Raw genomic sequence first — 19976 nt, forward strand, 5'->3', positions numbered from 1 at the left:
GTGATGAAATTTCTGCATTTGAGAGAAACAACACATGGTCTATTGTTAGTTTACTCTCTAATAAGCAAATTGTAGGTTGTAAGTGGATTTATAAGGTGAAATACAATGTTGATGGTTCTGTGGAACGATACAAGGCTCGATTAGTTGCCAAAGGCTATACATAGTAGGAGAGAATTTGAGACATTGAAAACAAGGTTGAATGCTAGATTCAAGTGAAGTAATTAGCCAACCTGTGGTATTTCTTTGGTCTTGAAGTAGCTAGATCAGACAAAGGGATTTTAGACTCATAAAGACCTTATGCTCTTCAACTTTTTTATGTTGGATTCTGAAGGTGCAAACCAGTAAGTACACATATGGAACCAAATCTAAAACTTGGCCAAGATGATGGAGAAGCTCTTGAAGATCCTCTCGACTATAGAAAAGAACATTGGAAAGTTGTAGTATCTCACAATAACTAGACTTGATTTGTCCTTCTCGGTCAACAAGACTAGCCAACATCTTGCAACACCAAGATTACCTCACTTAAGGGTAGCTAAGATGTTGCTGCAATATGTCAAGACATGTCCTAGTAAAGGACTTTTGTTTATGACAGAGTTTGAAGTTCATCTCAAAACTTATAGATATTCAATTTGGGTAGCTTGTGAAGATACAAGGAGATCCACTTCAGGCTTCTGCATTTTTCTTGGTCGTTCCTTAATATCTTTGAAAAGTAAAAAGCAACATATTGTTTCTAGGTCCTCTGCTAAAGCTGAGTATAGAACTATGGCGAATACACCTTGTGAAGTGGTATGGTTACTTTCTTTTTTAAAGGAACTTAAAATTTATCATAATGGACCAATAGAACTCTACTATGATAACAAGCAGCTCGACACATTGCAGTGAATCCTGTCTTTCATGAGAGAACGAAACACATAGAAATTGATTGTCACCTAGTTAGAAAAGAGATACAAGCTAGGCTCATCAAAACACCACACATTTCAACACATGAACAAATGGCTGACATCTTCACCAAGGTTTTATTTCTAAATCATTTCAAGTATCTCAAAGACAAGATGACATCGTAATGTATTTACAATTCATCTTTAGGGGGCTTCAGCCATTAGATATTTGTTATTTTAGTTAGGGAAGTTATTTTTGTTTGTTGGAGTCTGTTAGTAATTAACAGTTATTGGATGTTACTATTTTACTTTTCCTATAACTAGTTTAAATACTAAGCTCTGTACTCATTTTCCCTGTGACTATTGTTGGAGAGATTTCACTCATGCTCTCATTCTTACTTTCACTAAAATGTCTGCCTATTACAAACACTGCAACACTAATTTTTTTTTTTAAAGATTTTCACCTATTATAGAGGCAGATGTTGGCGACATAGATTCGTGGCTAAGCGGTGGGTTCTACTCAGGTCGATGGAGACATTGCTTCTACGAAGGTGGACAGTGGGGCAGTATATTTAAACAATAAGAACAAAGCTTTAACATAACAATAACAAACAACGACCTGTCACCATTAACAACAAAGACGCTTTTTACCTCCACCCAAAACAACCATCACCCTGCTCTGCCTCCGCCTTTCATACCTATCCGGTGCCACCGTTCTTGTTCTTAAAAATCGAGTTAACACTAACTCAGTTTCCTTGCATTACTTTTCATGAAATTCACTTTTCTTCAAAAACCCTTCTTTTCTTTTCTTTTTCTTTTATTGCTGTCCAATAAAATTTAGTCTTCTTCAAAACCCACTTTTTTTCTTCCATCAAATTCGATTTTCTTTAAAATCTCACTTCTTCTTTCCAAACTCCATTTTCACTTAGACAAACAAGGTGTCAAAGAAAATATGGCAAACAAAAAATATGAGTAAGTCAAGTCAATCGAAGTAGAAGATGAAGTAATGTTTCCCAATTTGATCGTTGTTCGAGTTGATGATCGTGATTTTTTAAGGTATAATCTAAAATCACTTTGATCTTTTATGACTATTGGGTCTACCTCTAGTCATTATCTCTTTTTTAGCTTGAGATGTCTCTATATTTGTATTATAACTTCCTACATTGGTTGCTCTTGCTGTCTTTTTAGCTATCTAAGTGTGTTTCAGATTAATGGCGGTTTAGAGGTAACATGCTTTGTTTTGTTTAGTTGGAGTTTATAGACTTGTTTTTGGGATTCTAACAAGTTTGTTAAAAAGGAACGAGTCAAAATTGCAAGGCTTTATTGTGAATCACTAATAAATTTCTATACACATTGGGTCCAAATTTGTGTAGGATATAGTGTATGCTTAAACATGAACCCCAATCCAAACTCTAAGATAGTAGGGGTATTCATATAAACCGCAAACCGTTGTTTGGAACCCAAACCGCACCGCACCAAACCACCAAAAACCGTGATTGATGAAACTATTTTTGATGGTTCGGTTTAACCGAACCGCTTAACTTTAATGGTTTGGTCATGGTTTCTAACTTTCCAAAACCAATTAAATTGGTCCGGACTGTGATTCTTTCTAAATATATTTTTTTAGAAATGAAGGTGCAAGGGTTTTAACCCTTACACTTGAGTTAATATAAATTCTACCCAGCCATCCAAGCCAAACAATTTAATTATTAAGAATATATTTTCAGTAGTATTTAATTCACTTACAAGTTTCCAAAACTGAGAAAAGAGAAATGTAAAGTCCCACATTGTTTAGAAAGTAAACAGTTCTTTTTCCCTGTTTTATAAAGTGATTTAAAATACTTACACTTATAAAACCAAACACACTAATTTTCTTGTAGACTTTTATGTTTATGGTCTTAAAAGTAAAGCTAAACTTATTATTATTTAAATACAATTGCTTAGTTAATTATTTTATAATAAAAAAAATTTAATTTTAAGAGCTTTTTTTGTAATTACAGTAATACATAATGTTTTTTGCAAAAATATGGTAACTAAAAAATTAATTCATAAAAATAGTACTTTAATGCTTTAATTCAATTATACTGTTTGCAAGAGATATTAGGTCTCCCACTCTCCCTTCTACACGGTCTCCACATCTCCCATCTACACGAACTCCACCTCACCCATCTACACGGTTTCAAATTTTGTTCTCTTCCAACTCCAGTGACAGCCATTGTCGGAGATTTAAACCTTCAAAATCAACTGGAAATCATTCTCCCATCAAATCTAAATCTACTCCTGTGACAGCCATGGCCATCTCTGTTGCAATTAGGTTGAAATCCTATTGAATTTTGACTTCAAAATCAAGCCTAACCACTCAAATCTCAGCAACTTTAAGGTAAGTTCAAAGCTTATTCACTTATAATCTGTTTAATTCAACTAAGTTAGATTTTACCACCCTAAATTGAAATAAAATTCAGCCACCCACCAATAAAATTTGGTTTCTTAAAAAAAACAAAATTAATTGGTTCATTTGGTTGAATCTGAATGGGTCGCTCTAAATGCTTAGGTTGCTGCAATAATATTCATAAAACAAGCTAATGGAAGTGAGTGGGATAACAAGCAATTGTCAGTTTCTTGAAAGGAGGTAAATATGATTTTCGAGGCTGCTAACTAGGTTGCTGACTAGTTCCTTAAGGGGTTATAAAGGTGTTGAAAAGCTTGCTTAAGAGTTTCTCTATCTTTTTTATATTTTTTTGATTGATTTGGTTGACAGTGAATGGGTTGCTCTAAGGCTTAGGTTGCTGCAATAATATTCATAAAACAAGCAATTGGAAGTGAGTGAGAGAACAAGCTATTGTCAATTTCTTGAAAGGAGGTAAATCTAATTTTCTGGGTTGCTGACTAGTTTCTTAGGGGGTTATAAAGGTTGTTGAAAAGATTGCTTAAGAGATTTTTTATATATATTTTATTGATTGATTTGGTTGAAAATGAATGGGTTGCTCTAAATTCTTAGGTTGCTGCAATAATATTCATAAAACAAGCAATTGGAAGTGAGTGGAAGAACAAGCTATTGGAAATTTCTTGAAAGGAGGTAAATTTGATTTTTTGGGTTGCTGACTAGGTTGCTGACTAGTTTCTTAAGGGGTTATAAATGTTGTTGAAAAACTTGCTTAAGAGTTTCTCTATTTTTTGTATTTTTTGTTGATTGATTTGGTTGAATCTGAATGAGTTTATCTAAATGCTTAGGTTGCTGTAATAATATTCATAAAAGAAGCAATTGGAAGTGAGTGGGAGAGCAAGAAATTGTCAATTTCTTCAAACGAGGTAAATCTGATTTTCTGGGATGCTGCCTAGGTTGTTGACTAGTTCCTTAAGGGGTTATAAATGTTGCTGAAAATCTTGCTTAAGAGTTTTTCTATTTTTTGTATATTTTGTAGATTGATTTGGTTGAATCTAAATGAGTTTCTCTAAATGCTTATGTTGCTGCAATAATATTCATAAAACACGCAATTGGAAGTGACTGGGAGAACAAGCTATTGTCAATTTTATAAGTTGTTTACAAGGTTTATCTTGGTTGTAGGAAATCAATAGCATTGCAATTTTACTCCAGCACAATGGGCAATGGGATCAAAACAAAAACTATATCAACTTTGATGTCTGTGGGATAGTAATTCGAAATGACTGCAACTACAACAACCCGATCGATATGATATGTAATGAATTGAAGCTGCAACTTAAATCAACACTATTGACAATATAGTATCAAGTTAGAGATGGATACCCTTCTTTAAAAATAGTTGATGATTCGCAACTGAAGTTCTACTAATGTTGAAGAAAAAGGAAACGAATATCACAAAATACCCATTGTGTCTCACAATTGAAATCAACTCAATGCAACAATCTTTTTTCTCAACTAGGAGTACATCAACACTTAATTATCTATATAATGAAGTTGCACAAACAGAAGAAGCATCATCAAATTCAGATGATGAACTGGTTGTTGATTGTGTTGTTGAAGAGGTTGCAAACTGTATTGATTATGCAAAACTGGTCTCTAATCAAATTATAGAACTTATAGATGAAAGAAACATAAATAATGAAGAAGAAGTTATTGACATTGATGATGATTTAGTCATCACCAACAATCATCACCAAGAGATCACTTTGTCTCAAACATATATGGACAAAGAAACATTGAAGATCGTTTTGAGCCATTATGCGATCAACAATCATTTCCAGTATTGTGTACAAGAGTCATGAAAAAAGAAGTATCTAGTTTCTTGCCTTGATAAAAATTTGCAAGTGGATGTTACGATCCTCAAGGAATGGAAACACAAATCAATTCATAATTAGAAAGTTCAACCACATTCACACTTGGACTTTGGAGATAAGATTAAAAGACCAATGTCAAGCAACCTCGACAATCATTGCAGATATGATCAAGCACAAGTTCACAAATATCAAAACAAAATACACAACTACTGATATAGTTAAGGACTTGAAACATGATCATGAAGTGCAGTCAAATACAACAAATCTTGGAGATCTAGAGAAAAAGCTATTGAAAAAGTGAGAGGAAAAACATCTGAATCTTATGCAGAATTGCCTAGTTATCTATATATGTTGCATCGCACAAATCCAGGATCCTATATTGAACTAAAATCATATGAAGATGGCATGTTTTGATATGCTTTTGTAGTATTGAATGCCTCAATGAAAGGTTGGCTCTATTGCATACCTGTTGTAATAGTTGATGGGACTTTCTTAACATCAACATATGGAAGGACATTATTGGTTGCAGCAACTCAATATGCTGAAGGTAAAATCTTCTCCCTCACATTCTATGTAGTTGATCCAGAAAACGATGATTCTTGGGAGTGGTTTTTTGACATGTTTAGGAAAGCTTATGGTGTAAGAGAAGACATGAGCATCGTATCTGACCGACATGAAAGCCTTATAAAAGCAACCATAAAAGTGTACCCAGAAGTACCACATGGGACTTGCACCTTCCATCTGCTCAAAAACATGAAAACCAAGTTCAAGAAGAACTCAAAAAAGTTCAAGGATACAATTTTTTGCAGCTGCAAATGCATACACTATGAAAAAGTTTGAGTACAAAATGACAAAACTTGATAGGATTGACAAAAGGCTACGACCTCACCTAAAACAAATTTGGTATCATAAATGAGCAAGGGTTCACTCCCCAAACAATAGATACTCAAACATGACATTGAACATTGCAGAATCTTTGAATTCTGCAATTGTAGCAGTAAGAGAGCTACCAATTTGTACGATGCTAGAGTGTTTACGAGCTTTGGTGCAACAGTGGAGTTGGACTAATAGGATCATAGCAAAAGTAACCTCCACAAAGTTGACTAACAAGCATGAAGTGATCCTGAATGAAAACTCCATCTACTCATTGAAGTTAACGATATTATTCTCCTTTAAAAATGCACACTTCTTTTTTATTTAATTTAACTTCATTACACATACAAAACTAACAATATTACTCTTAATAAAAAAAAACAGGTGCACCCAACAAATCATATTTTGTATGAAGTTCGTGATGATGGCAAGAAATCAATAGTTGATCTCAATTCAAGAACTTGCACATGCAACAAGTTTAACACCATAATTCAATTTGTTATTTAAATATTTTATCATGGTTGCATTATATGTTGCTAATGAATATTATGTGTTGATTTGGTTTGTAGATTGATAATATTTTTTTTTTATATGTTGCTTATGTTTACATATAGGTTTACATTAGAATTTTTAAGGTTTCCTAACATGTTGATGTATAAGGTTGCTTAAGAGTATCAAGAGTTGCTTAAAAATGTTGCTTTATATTTTGCTTTTGAGGATTATAAGTTGCAGGTTGTTGAATAGGCTACATAAGAGTTGCTTAAGTAGTTGTAACAGTTGTTGTATATGTTGCTTATGATGATTGGTAGTTGCTGAATATGTTGCTTAAGAGTTGCTTAAGTAGTTGTAATATTTTTTGTATATGTTGTTTATAATGATTGCTAGTTGCTGAATAGGTTGCTTAAGAATTGATTAAGTAGTTGCATTAGTTAATGTATATGTTGCTTACAATGATTGGTAGTTGTTGAATAGGTTGCTAAAGTTTTGATTTATTTGTTGCTAATGTTGCTTATAAGTTGCTTAAAATTTGTTGATAATAATGATTGTGGGTTGCTGAATAAGTTGATTAGGGGTTGCTTTATATGTTGTTTATGAGTATATGTTGATATATAGGATTGTCTAAAATGTTGCTTTATGGTTTAACATGATGCTTTAATATATAAGCTTCCTTAACATGTTGCCTTGTAGGTGTAATGCCCCGAATTCTCCGATGTGGTTTAATGGCGGGATTAGTAGGCCGGGAGGGCCATACTTGCTTAATTATGCCATTAATTGATAATATGCAAGTATATGTGAATTATATTATGATATGATGTTATATGTGTGCATGTGGGTCCACATTTGAATATTATGATATTTTGATAATTTGGCTCTTTAAGGGTATATTTGTGTATTTGGGTGCATAATGTGACCTATGAATGAGATTCCATTATTATGGAGATATATTCGAACTATTCGGCATGAGACGGTCATATATAATGGATTAGCGGTTTTATCATAACGAGGTCAATTATTGGGTAATAGGAATGTTATTTGATGATAAATTGGGAATATTTGAGATCAGGATGGAATTCTGGAGGTTTTGACTATAATGTCCCCGGGGGTGTTTTTGGGACCCCGAGCACTATATTTTATTTGAGGTTACTTAAGCTTGAAGTATCTTATCAGATAGAACGTACATTAGAAAACCTCTTGTTCTCCCTTTTGTCAGTTCGTTTTACCGTCTGAGCCTTTTCGAAGAAATCTCGAGTTATAGGCGTCGGAATCAAGCGAGGATCAAGGCATAGCGATCCTAGGAAAGATTAGAAGCTTCTTGACCAAAGGATTTGACCATAAACAACCTAATCGAAGGTAATCGAAGTTTAAGTTTTGAGTTTTTCGAGTTTCTAAGCTTTGAATTAGATTTTGTAAATTGTTGAGTTTTCGGTTCGTTCGAACCTTGGGATTTTGAGGGTTTTGGAGCATTGGGAAGCTTGGAAACTTTGATTTGATGATTGGGGAATGTTTAGGTATGATTTTGGAGGCTTTGGGAAGTTGGAAACTTTTTTGGGAATGGCCCAGGGTTGGGGGCCGCGACCCTGTTCTTGGAGAGCCGCGACCCTTGCTTGAAGAAGTAGGTGGGGATGTTGTGCCTGCTAGGGGCCGCGGCCCTTGCTTCAGGAAGTTCTGGGGGCCGCGACCCAAGGTGCTAGGGCCGCAGCCCTTGCCCAGTTTTCACCCCGTTTGCATGTTTTGACCCCGGAAACTTAGTTATAGGCCTCGAGAGTGTTCCTACTACTTGGATTAGTTTGGATTGATGCCTCGAAGGCTAGATATTGGTTTGGGAACCTATGTTGATCATTATTATTAATGATGTCCAGTATTTGGTTATGATTAGGTGACCGCTAAAGGACTAAAGGTTGATCATTCTCAAGGGTCGTTCTTTTAATCATTCTAGCTCGAATCTGAGGTAAGAAAATTGCACCCTGCGTATATGTAACATGCATGATTGTTATTGAGGCATGTTGGTTGATAAATGTAAACATGGATTGCATATTAAATGCTAGTGAATGTTGCTTACTTGTATATGGCACTGACTAGTCAGGGACACTGACCTAGGAGTCAGAAACGGCATAAGTGTCCTGAATGCAGGGCCGAATGAAGATTAGATCTAATCGATATCAGCATTGAATGGATCTAAGGCATTAATGCTGGACCGACCCTAAGGTCGATGAAACTTATAAGTGCTTGGCTAGTCTAAGACTAGTTACTGAGAGCTAGGGCCAAAGGCCTAGGTGATCGCTTGTCACGTGGCTAGGGAACGATGTTCCAAGGTTATGACTCTATGGTCATGAGGAAGGTTATGTTGGTGACTAATCACCATGCACCTATCCTGTTTAAGCTATGGAAGGTTCACTTATCTGTTAAGCCCTGGTGACCCTATCGTCACATGGCTAGAGGGGGTTGTGCCCATTTTTGTGACTTTTGCGACTGTCACCTATCTGTTTTGGACTGATAGTCCTGAATGATTATTATGATCATTGTTGATATTATATCATGCTATATTGTGTTTTCTTTCTGGGCCTTGGCTCATGGGTGCTATGTGGTGCAGGTAAAGGGAAATAAAAGCTCACCCAGCCTTGAGTGGAGAGCTTAGGTGGTGATGTGTACATATGCGGCTGCTTGATCACCACGGCCAAGGAGTTCTCAGAGGAACTAAGGGGTTTACCCTATTTTTGCCGCTTAGGTCGGCGAGGTTGTAAATTTGAAACAGTAGTGAACTTTTTGTACTATAAACAACTTGTAAATGTTTTGAATAGCTCATAAGCAGTTTATAATAAAATATATCCTTTCCTTTTTATTTGTTTTACACCTTAACCTGTTAATTACACTTAGAGCACGTTTTTAACCAAAGGACTTGGGTAGCGGGTCAAATTTCTGGTTCACCGTAACTATTCTGGGGTAACCAGGGCGTTACAACTTGGTGTCAGAGCCTGCCAAGGTTAGGGTTCCTATAGACTGGCTGGGCATGTACACACATCACTGAAGTCAAGCTCGACTCATGGTTTGGTAACTATTTATGTAGTTATATGTATAACTGCTTAAATATAGAATATATGCTTTACCTGTATGCATGAGACACCATGTTAAACCTGTGCCCTGAAATATTATATCCTCAGCAACTGTGTGCTTATTAGTACTGAGATTGCTGGAACATACTTATTAGTACTGTTGTTTATGAACTATTATGTGATACATGTTGAGTGCTAAATGCTATAAACATGTATCTGCCTGAATAATTGTATGACTGGGGAATGTGATAATTGTCTGCTTGTTCTTGGACCGTAAGGCGGCAAGAGGTTTAGTTATTACTACCTGACTGGCCATATTGATCATTATTTCAGAAAGGTATCCGTGATAGAATTATGAATCCAGAGCAGATAGACACTTCAGTTGGCCAGAGTGATCAGGGCCAGAATAATAATAACAGTCAGGGTCAAGAAAATGACCAGTCTCAGATTCCACAGGCAGCTCCTGTAAACTGGCAGCAGATAATCAGTGATCTGCATGCTACAATATTAAGACAGGGAGAAGAGCTTCGTCTCCTGAAATAGCAGCAAGTGCCTGCAGTGGCTAGTGTATTAGAGGCACCTCCTGTGTCGGTGCCAGCAGCTGGGCAACTGCCTGAGGTTGGAAATAAATGGGAGCCTCTCTATGAAAGGTTCAGGAAGCAACAACCTCCAGTATTTGAGGCAGTGTAGATCCTGCCAAGGCTGAGCAATGGATGAGCATGATTACCACTATCCTTGACTTTATGAGGATAACTGGTAATGAGAGGGTGGCCTGTGCCACTTATATGTTTCGAGAGGATGCCCGGATTTGGTGGGAAGTGATTACCCAGAACAAGAATGTAAGTGCCCTGAGTTGGGAAGAGTTTCAGACTCTATTTAATGAAAAGTATTATAATGATGCTATTAGAGTGGCGAAGGCCAAGGAGTTTATTAGGCTACTTCAGGGGAATTTAGCAGTCACTGAGTATGCCTTAAAGTTTGATCGTTTGGCAAAGTTTTCCATGGAATTGGTACCCACTGATGGGACCAGGAGGGAGAGATTCCTTCAGGGGCTACAACCCAGATTAGCCCGAGATGTACGTATCACCACTATGGCAGGGGTTACTACCTATGCACAGGTGGTTGAGAAGGCACTCTCAGCTGAGAGTGCAGAGAATAGAATCTGGCGGGATAGTGTAGCCAGAAAGGAATTCAGGAGGCCAAGTCCTCCATTTATGGGTTCAGGTAGGGGTGTTGGCCCTAGTGATCAAAAGAGGAAGGTTCCTGACACCTTCCCAGTTCCAGGTCCTGATAGGCGGCCCCGTGGTATTTCTATGGGTCGTCCAGGTGGTGGTGAAGCCTGGAAGTCTTATCCTGAGTGCCCCAGATGCAAGAGGCATCACTTGGGAGAGTGTAGGGCAAGGGCCTGCTTCTCATGTGGAGCAGTGGGTCATCTTAAAAAGGATTTCCCTAAGGAAAGAAAAGAAGAACCTAGAAAAATGGACAGCTCGGCCCCAGCTCGAGTGTTCGCGTTGACTCAAGAAGAAGCCGAGGCTTCTCCCTCAGTTGTTACAGGTCAGCTTCTTAGTGATGGAACCCCTTATAATGTATTGATTGATTCTGGTGCTACACATTCTTTTGTTGCTAGTAGTGTTATTGATAGACTGTGTAGACCTTGTGATTTTTATGTTGTGGGGTTTGCCACCGCATAGAGAAATTGAGTTCGTTATAGAACTGGCACCAGGGACGGAGCCAGTGTCTAGAGCGCCTTACAGAATGGCCCCAACTGAGTTGAAAGAATTAAAAGTGCAGTTGCAAGAACTGTTGGATTTAGGTTTTATCAGACCTAGTTTCTCACCTTGGGGTGCGCCAGTTCTGTTTGTAAAGAAGAAGGATGGTTCTCTGAGGATGTGTATTGATTATAGAGAACTGAGTAAGCTGACAATTAAGAATAAGTATCCTTTGCCAAGGATAGATGATCTGTTCGATCAGTTGCAAGGTAAAAAGGTATTCTCAAAGATCGACCTTCGTTCTCGTTATCATCAGTTGAGGGTCAAGGAAGGAGATATACCCAAGACTGCTTTTCATACCAGGTATGGGCATTATGAGTTCCTAGTTATGTCTTTGGATTGACTAATGCCCCTGCTGCTTTTATGGATATGATGAACAGAGTGTTCAAGGATTATCTAGACCAGTTTATGATTGTCTTTATCGATGATATTCTGGTATATTCTCAGACTGAATCAGAGCATGAGCAGCATCTGAGGTTGGTTCTACAAAGATTGAGGGAACACAGACTGTTTGCTAAGTTCAAGAAATGTGAGTTCTGGTTATCTCAGGTATCTTTTCTTGGGCATATTGTCAGTAAGGAGGGGATTAAGGTAGATCTAGCAAAGATCGAAGCGGTCAGAGATTGGCCAAGGCCAAAGAATGCTTCTGAGGTTAGAAGTTTCCTTGGATTGGCAGGTTATTATAGGCATTTCGTGGAAGGGTTCTCAAAGATTACTATTGCATTGACTGAGCTGACACGCAAGAGTCAGAGATTTGTGTGGTCAGATAAATGTGAGAACAGATTCCAGGAACTGAAGCAGAGATTGTTTACAACTCTGATTCTGAGTCTTCCGACAAACCAGGAGAAGTTTGTGATTTATTGTGATGCTTCTCATCAGGGTTTGGGATGTGTTTTGATGCAATCATAGAAGGTAATTGATTATGCTTCTCGTCAGTTGAAGGAGTATGAAAAGAGATATCCTACTCATGATTTAGAGTTAGCAGCTGTGGTCTTTGCTTTGAAGACATGGAGAAACTATCTCTATGGAGAGAAGTGTGAGATTTATACAGAACACAAGAGCCTGAAGTACTTCTTCACCCATAAAGACTTTAATATGAGGAAAAAGCATTGGCTGGAGTTAGTGAAAGATAATGACTATGAGATTCTGTATCATCCAGGAAAGGCCAACGTGGTAGCTGATCCTTTAAGCCGGAAGGGTCCGGGTCAGATTTATAGTATGAGGTTGATAGCCAGGGAGTTAGCTGATGATATAACCAGAGCTGGTATAGAGTTGCTGGTGGGCCAGTTGGCTAATATTACGCTATAGTCTACGCTGTTAGAAAGAACTAAAAAGGGTCAGCTGAGTGATCCACAGCTGATCAAGATCAGAGAGGATGTTTTGGCTGGAGCATCCAGGGATTATTCAGTGTCTGAGTTAGGCTTGTTGAGATACAAGGGGCGGATATGTGTTCCGTTAGACACTGCGTTGAGGCGAGAGATTCTGGATGAATCTCATACTACACCTTACTCTTTGCATCCAGGCACCACGAAGATGTATCAGGATGTGAGATCGTTATATTGGTGGCCAGGGATGAAGAGAGATGTAGTGGAGTATGTGGCTAACTGCTTAACATGTCAACAGGTCAAGGCTGAGCATCAGTGACCGGCAGGGTTATTGCAGCCTCTAGATATCCCAGAGTGGAAGTGGGAAGACATCACAATGGATTTTGTGGTAGGCTTACCCAGGACTATTGGTCAGCATGATTCTATTTGGGTGATAGTGGATCGCTAAACCAAGTCAGTTCACTTTCTGCTAGTGAGAACTACTTATACAGTTGACCAGTATGCAGATCTCTATGTGAGAGAGATCGTGCGCCTCCGTGGAGCACCTAGGTCGATCATGTCAGATCGGGACCCTACTTTTACTTCCAAGTTCTGGAAGAGTTTGCAGAAAGCCATGGGGACAGAACTGAAGTTCAGCATTGCTTATCATCCTGTTATACCCAAAAATTGGAGAATGCATCCTAGGAGGCTAAGGAGAATGCATTCTAGGAGAGCTAAGGGGAGTGGTCCTAGGAGACCCCAAGAGAGTGATCCTAGGAGAACCCAAGGATGAGGTCCGAGGAGAACTCAAGAAAGTGGTCTTAGGAGACCCCAAGGATAAAATGGTCCTAGGAGACCCCAAGGAGGATGTGGTCCTAGGAGACCCCAAGGGTGTGTTTGAGGTAAGCCTCCCAAGGTTTCCTAAGTGTTGGCTCGAACGTGTCCAAGGTAGGTAGCTAAGGAGGAGGAGTCCCATGCAAGTCAAGAGTGGAGGCTTAGTTTTTGACAAGGAGAGCCTACACAATGTCCGATCGGACATAGTTGGGAGATGCTAAAGGAGGGTGCCTCAGACTTGTCCAAGGTGAGGTGCCAAGGAGGATGCCTCGGACCACCTTGGTCCGAGGAGAAGGCCACGAGGTCCGAAGGGACCTTGAATGGAGGAGGTATGCTCGGACTTGTTCAAGGAGAGAAACAAGAGAGAAGGATGCCTCGGACCACCTTGGTCCGAGGAGAAGGCCATCATGTCCGATCGGACATGTCATGGAGGAGGTTGCCTCAAAGTTGCCCGAGGTGAGGTGCCAAGGGAGTTGGCTCGGACCACCTTGGTCCAAGGAGAGCCAAGCTTGTATCACCTTGGTCCAAGGAAAGCTTGAAGGAGTAATCAACTTGCATGTGAGACTACGTCAAAATCCCCTGAACGACTCTAGCAAGAATTGGTCTAGGCACCCGGGAATCTCTCATTCCTCACTCAAATTGAGGAATTAGTTGTATTTTAAATATTTCTTGTAATATAAATATAAGATGAATAATAAAATATCCCTATCTAAAGGGGATATCAGTTGAGTATCCCAGGCCTATAAATAGAGGGCTTATGGGATTAGAGAAGGGGTTCTTCTGCTTCTTCTTTCTAGAGAGAGAAAATTGGGACTGTGTATTCTAGAGAGAGAAAATTGGGTCTGAGTATTCTAGAAAGAGAATTCTTGTATTTTTGCCATCAGTACTGAAGAAACTCAGTTGGCTCAGTCCATCTGATCTTGAGTACAGATATATAAATCACAACTCTAAGTGGATTAGGCTATTACCGACAATCGGGGTTGAACCACTATAAAAATCTCTTGTGTGTTATTTACTTTTCTTGTTTAAACCGTCTGTGTCGTTTTTATTTCTCTTGAAGGCTTGTCGTATTTGACGTTCTCACGTCGTTGGCTAAAAACGTAGTCAACACATCCTAAGACAGATGGGCAATCTAAGAGGACGATCCAGATATTAGAAGACTTGCTGAGGGCATGTGTGCTGGACTTTGGTGGATCTTGGAGTAAGTATCTGCCTTTAATAGAATTCTCCTACAACAACAGTTATCAGTCTACCATTGGAGTTGCACCTTATGAGATGTTGTATGGTAGGAAATGTAGATCTCCCATTCATTGGGATGAGATAGGTGAAAGGAGATACTTAGGTCCTGAGGCAGTTCAGAGGACCAGTCAGGCCATTGAGAAGATTAGAACTCGAATGCTTGCTTCTCAAAGTAGACAGAAAATCTATGCAGATCCCAAGCGTAGGAACGTGGAGTTCCAAGTGGGAGACTATGTCTTTCTTAGAGTCTCGCAATGGAAAGGGGTGAGAAGGTTTGGGAAGAAAGGTAAGCTGAGTCCCAGATTCGTAGGTCCATTTGAGATCCTAGAGAGGATTGGTCAGGTGGCTTACAGACTGGCTTTGCCTCCGGCATTGGCTGCCATGCATTATGTGTTTCATGTTTCAGCTCTTCGGAGGTATGTCTCTGATGTGAGCCATATTCTGAGTTATGAAGATCTTGAGCTTGAGCCAGATCTCTCCTTTGAGGAGCAGCTAGTTCAGATACTTGACAGAAAAGATAAGGTCCCCAGAAATAAGACGATACCTTTGGTTAAGGTATTGTGGAGGAATTGTAAGGTCGAGGAAGCGACCTAGGAGCTAGAGTCAGATATGCAAAATCAGTATCCCGAGTTGTTCAGGTAAATTTCGATGACAAAATTTCTGTAAGGAGGGGATAGTTGTAATGCCCTGAATTCTCCGATGTGGTTTAATGGCGGGATTAGTAGGCCGGGAGGGCTATACTTGCTTAATTATTCCATTAATTGATAATATGCATGTATATGTGAATTATATTATGATATGATGTTATATGCGTGGATGTAGGTCCAAATTTGAATATTATGATATTTTGATAATTTGGCTCTTTAAAGGTATATTTGTGTATTTGGGTGCATAATGTGATATGTGAATGAGATTCCATTATTATGGAGATATATTCGAGCTATTCGGCATGAGACGGTCATATATAATGGATTAGTGGTTTTATCATAACGGGGTCAATTATTGGGTAATAGGAATGTTATTTGATGATAAATTGGGAATATTTGAGATCAGGATGGAATTCTGGAAGTTTTGACTATAATGTCCCCGGGGGTGTTTTTGGGACCCCGAGCACTAGGTTCTATTTGAGGTTACTTAAGCTTTTAGTAGCTTATCAGATAGAACGTACGTTAGAAAACCTCCCGTTCTCCCTTTCGTCAGTTTGTTTTACCGTCTGAGCCTTTTCGAAGAAATCTCGAGTTCTAGGCGTCGGAATCAAGCGAGGATCGAGGCATAGGGATCCTAGAAAAGATTAGAAGCTTCTTGACCGAAGGATTTGACCAGAAACAACCTAATCGAAGTTTAAGTTTTGCGTTTTTCGAGTTTCTAAGCTTTGAATTAGATTTTATAAATTGTTGAGTTTTCAGTTCGTTCGAACCTTGGGTTTTGAGGCTTTTGGAGCATTGGGAACTTTAATTTGATGATTGGGGAATGTTTAGGTATGATTTTGGAGGCTTTGGGAAGTTGGAAACGTGTTTGGGAATGGCCCAGGGTTTCGGGTTGCAGCCCTGTTCTTGGAGAGTCGTGGCCCTTGCTTGAAGAAGCAGGTGGGGATGTTGTGCCTGCTGGGCACCGCGACCCTTGCTTCAGGAAGTTCTGGGGGCCGCGGCCCAAGGTGCTAGGGCCGCATCCCTTGCCCATTTTTCACCCCGTTTGCATGTTTTGACCCTGGGAACTTAGTTATAGGCCTCGAGAGTGTTCCTACTACTTGGATCAGTTTGGATTGATGTCCCGGAGGCTAGATATTGGTTTGGGAACCTATGTTGATCATTATTATTAATGATGTCCCGTGTTTGGTTATGATTAGGTGACCGCTAAAGGACTAAAGGTTGATTGTTCTCAAGGGTCGTTCTTTTAATCATTCTAGCTCGAATCTGAGGTAAGAAAACTGCACCCAGCGTATATGTAACATGCATGATTGTTATTGAGGCCTTTTGGTTGATAAATGTGAACATGGATTGCATATTAAATGCTAGTGAATGTTGCTTACTTGTATATGGCACTGACTAGTCAGGGAAACTGACCTAGGAGTCAGAAACGGCATAAGCGTCCTAAACGCAGGGCCGAATGAAGATTAGATCTAATCGATATCAGCATTGAATGGCTCTAAGGCATTAATGCTGGACCGACCCTAAGGTCGATGAAACTTATAAGCGCTTGGCTAGTCTAAGACTAGTTACTGAGAGCCAGGGCGGCTAGGGAACGATGTTCCAAGGTTATGACTCTATGGTCATGAGGAAGGTTATGTTGGTGACTAATCACCATGCTCCTATCCTGTTTAAGCTATGGAAGGTTCACTTATCTGTTAAGCCCTGGTGACCCTATCGTCACATGGCTAGAGGGGGCTGAATGATTATTATGATCATTGTTGATATTATACCATGCTATATTTTGTTTTCTTGCTGGGCCTTGGCTCATGGGTGCTATGTGGTGTAGGTAAAGGGAAAGAAAATCTCACCCAGCCTTGAGTGGAGAGCTTAGGTGGTGATGTGTACATATGCGGCCGCTTGACCACCATGGCCAAGGAGTTCTGAGAGGAACTAGGGGTTTACCCTATTTTTGCCGCTTAGGTCAGCGGGGTTGTAAATTTGAAACAGTAGTGACCTTTTTGTACTATAAACAACTTGTAAATGTTTTGAATAGCTCATGAGTAGTTTATCATAAAATATATCATTTCCTTTTTATTGGTTTTACACCTTAACCTGTTAATTACACTTAGAGCATGTTTCTATCCAAAGGACTCGGGTAGCGGTCAAATTTCCGGTTCACCGTTCACCGTAACTGTTCTGGGGTAACCAAGGCGTTACAGTAGGTTAATGAGCCATTGTTTAACAAGTTTCTTTACATGCTGCTTAAAGGGTTAAAACTTTTATTTTGGTTTAATAATGAAATTATTTTAGTTGTTTTTATAGGATTAGTTATATTTTTAAACATGTTGATTTCTTTGCTTTACCATGTTAATAGCAGAATATATACTTGATTCAACAGGTTTCAAATGGATCAACTTCCTCGTGCCCACGCAATTACTGTTTTTAAAGAAATGAATCAATATCCTTATCAATATTGTACTCCATATTACACAAAGGAAACCATGGTTTCAACCTACAAAGAAATGATGTACCCTCTAGGCAATGAAGATACTTGGCAAATACCTAAACATATCAAGGCTATGAAAGTAACCCTCCAGAAGGAAAAATAAGAGTAGGTAGACCAAAGAAAAGAAGATGCAAAGCTCATGGGAGAGAAACAAAAAACCCAAAAAGCAAAACTAATGCTGGAATTGCGGTCAAAATGGACATAATAAAAACACTTGCAGAAACCCTCGACAAAAAGATTAGATATTTACTTACAAAATCATACATAATTGCTTCATTTTTTTCTAAACAATGTGAAAAGTTCAATTGTTTGATCTATACAATTGTTTTGGTTCATTTTCGTTATGTTTTACTTAAAAATTATTAATAATTTCAATAATATACAAGGTTAATTACTCTATAACTTTATTGTTAATTAATTTCCTTAACATGTTGTTTAGGTTACTTTTGGGTTGCTGTACATGTAGGCATATAGAGTTGTTTAGAAGGAAGCATTATATGTTACTTTTGGTAATTACGGGTTTCCTTAAGGGTTGATAAATGTTTTTGTTTTAATACATATTTTGGGTTGCTGAATAGGTTGCTTAATTAATTTTAAAGGTTGTTGTATATGCTAATATAAAAACTATGGGTGGATGAATGCTTAATGGTTGCTTAAAAAGATTGATTTATATGTTGTTTTTGGGGATTATAAGCTGCAGGTTGCTGAATAGGTTGATTAAGAGTTACTTAAAAAGGTTTCTTTAGATGTTGGCATATTAGGTTGCTTAGGAATTTTAAGGGTTGCATAACATGATATTTTATGGGTTGCTTAAGAGTTTTCATAGTTTTTTTACAGGTTGTTTATGATAATAGTGGGTTGCTTAAGAGTTGAATGGGTTGTTTACAATAGGTTGCTTAAGGGTTCTGTTAAGGGTTGCTGAGTTGGTTAATTAAGTGTTGCTTTATATGTTGTTCTTAAGAAAATTATTTAGAAATTATCAAAGAAATACATTAAATTATAATAAATTACAACAAAACAATAATAAATAAATAAAAGAATAAAATTAATAACGATATGAAAACTAACATGGTCAACAACAAGTTTAATAAATTGGGTATGAAAAGTAACTCTTAAGTACAACCAAAAAGCATTATGTATTTACAACAACAACTACATAAATAAACACTACCCATCGTCTTATTGGTTGTGTCTTGCTAGCTTCCTAATCATGACAAGCATACTCTCGTGCACTCTCATATCCACATTCTTGTTTTTCCATTGCATGTGAGTACAGTAAATAAGCAAGCCTAGATCTATGACATTCGACATCAAAATCAGATCTTGGAATCTCTTTCCCACAAATGAAATACTCAGCAAAAGAGAACATATATATCACACTATCTCTGCACAAACACAAAAAGAAAATTAACATAAGTTATATCCTAAAAACAACATATTGAAATATAATAAAATATTTAAGATTTCTAAAAATTATAAACAAAGAAAAACTCACATAGACAACCTACAAGAAATGTAATTATCCATAACTACTTTAAAAGAAGCAACTTGAGGTCTCCCAACATAAGGCTCTGAAGAGAAGTCTATATCGATATGCGCAAAAAATCCAATGATAGACAAATAAGTAGACAGCAACACACGAAATGGTTCTATATCTAGCAAGGCAACATGATCCTTACAATCACAGCTCAAAGTATTATAGACATAAGTGTTAATAGAGATTAATCAACCTATCTTTGAAAGACAATATAGCAATGAGCCAATGTTTTTCACTCTTAACTAAAATAAGAAAAAGCACATGATCTACTTGTAGCCAAGAAATGTTGCAACTCAATTCAAAGCCCATCATAACCTCATCAACAACATGGTTGCGATTCATTACACCATGATTGCGATTCTTCTTTAAAAAAGAATCATAAATCGCTTCAATCCTCTTTTGAAAGGTAGTATCAGTTGTAGTGAACTTCAAAAAAGTCGATTCACAATACATACATTTCTTCCTCAAATAATAAAAGACTACATCAACATGTTGCAAAGAAAATAAAAATTTATAATAAATTTTAGAACCTAAATAAAGTAAACTAAAAAAATTAGATTAAATAGCACAATATAAACAAAAAATAAAAGAAAAACAAG

General features: G+C 37.9%; 1 pseudogene; it reads left to right on the top strand.

Moving 5' to 3' along the window:
* The first annotated feature begins 1830 nt into the window (after window positions 1-1830).
* The window catches only part of LOC133829905 (tRNA(His) guanylyltransferase 1-like), a 40245-nt pseudogene continuing 22099 nt past the window's right edge, over window positions 1831-19976 (top strand).

Source organism: Humulus lupulus, chromosome 1 (genome assembly GCF_963169125.1).
Source record: "Humulus lupulus chromosome 1, drHumLupu1.1, whole genome shotgun sequence".
NCBI classification, from domain to species: Eukaryota; Viridiplantae; Streptophyta; class Magnoliopsida; order Rosales; family Cannabaceae; genus Humulus; species Humulus lupulus.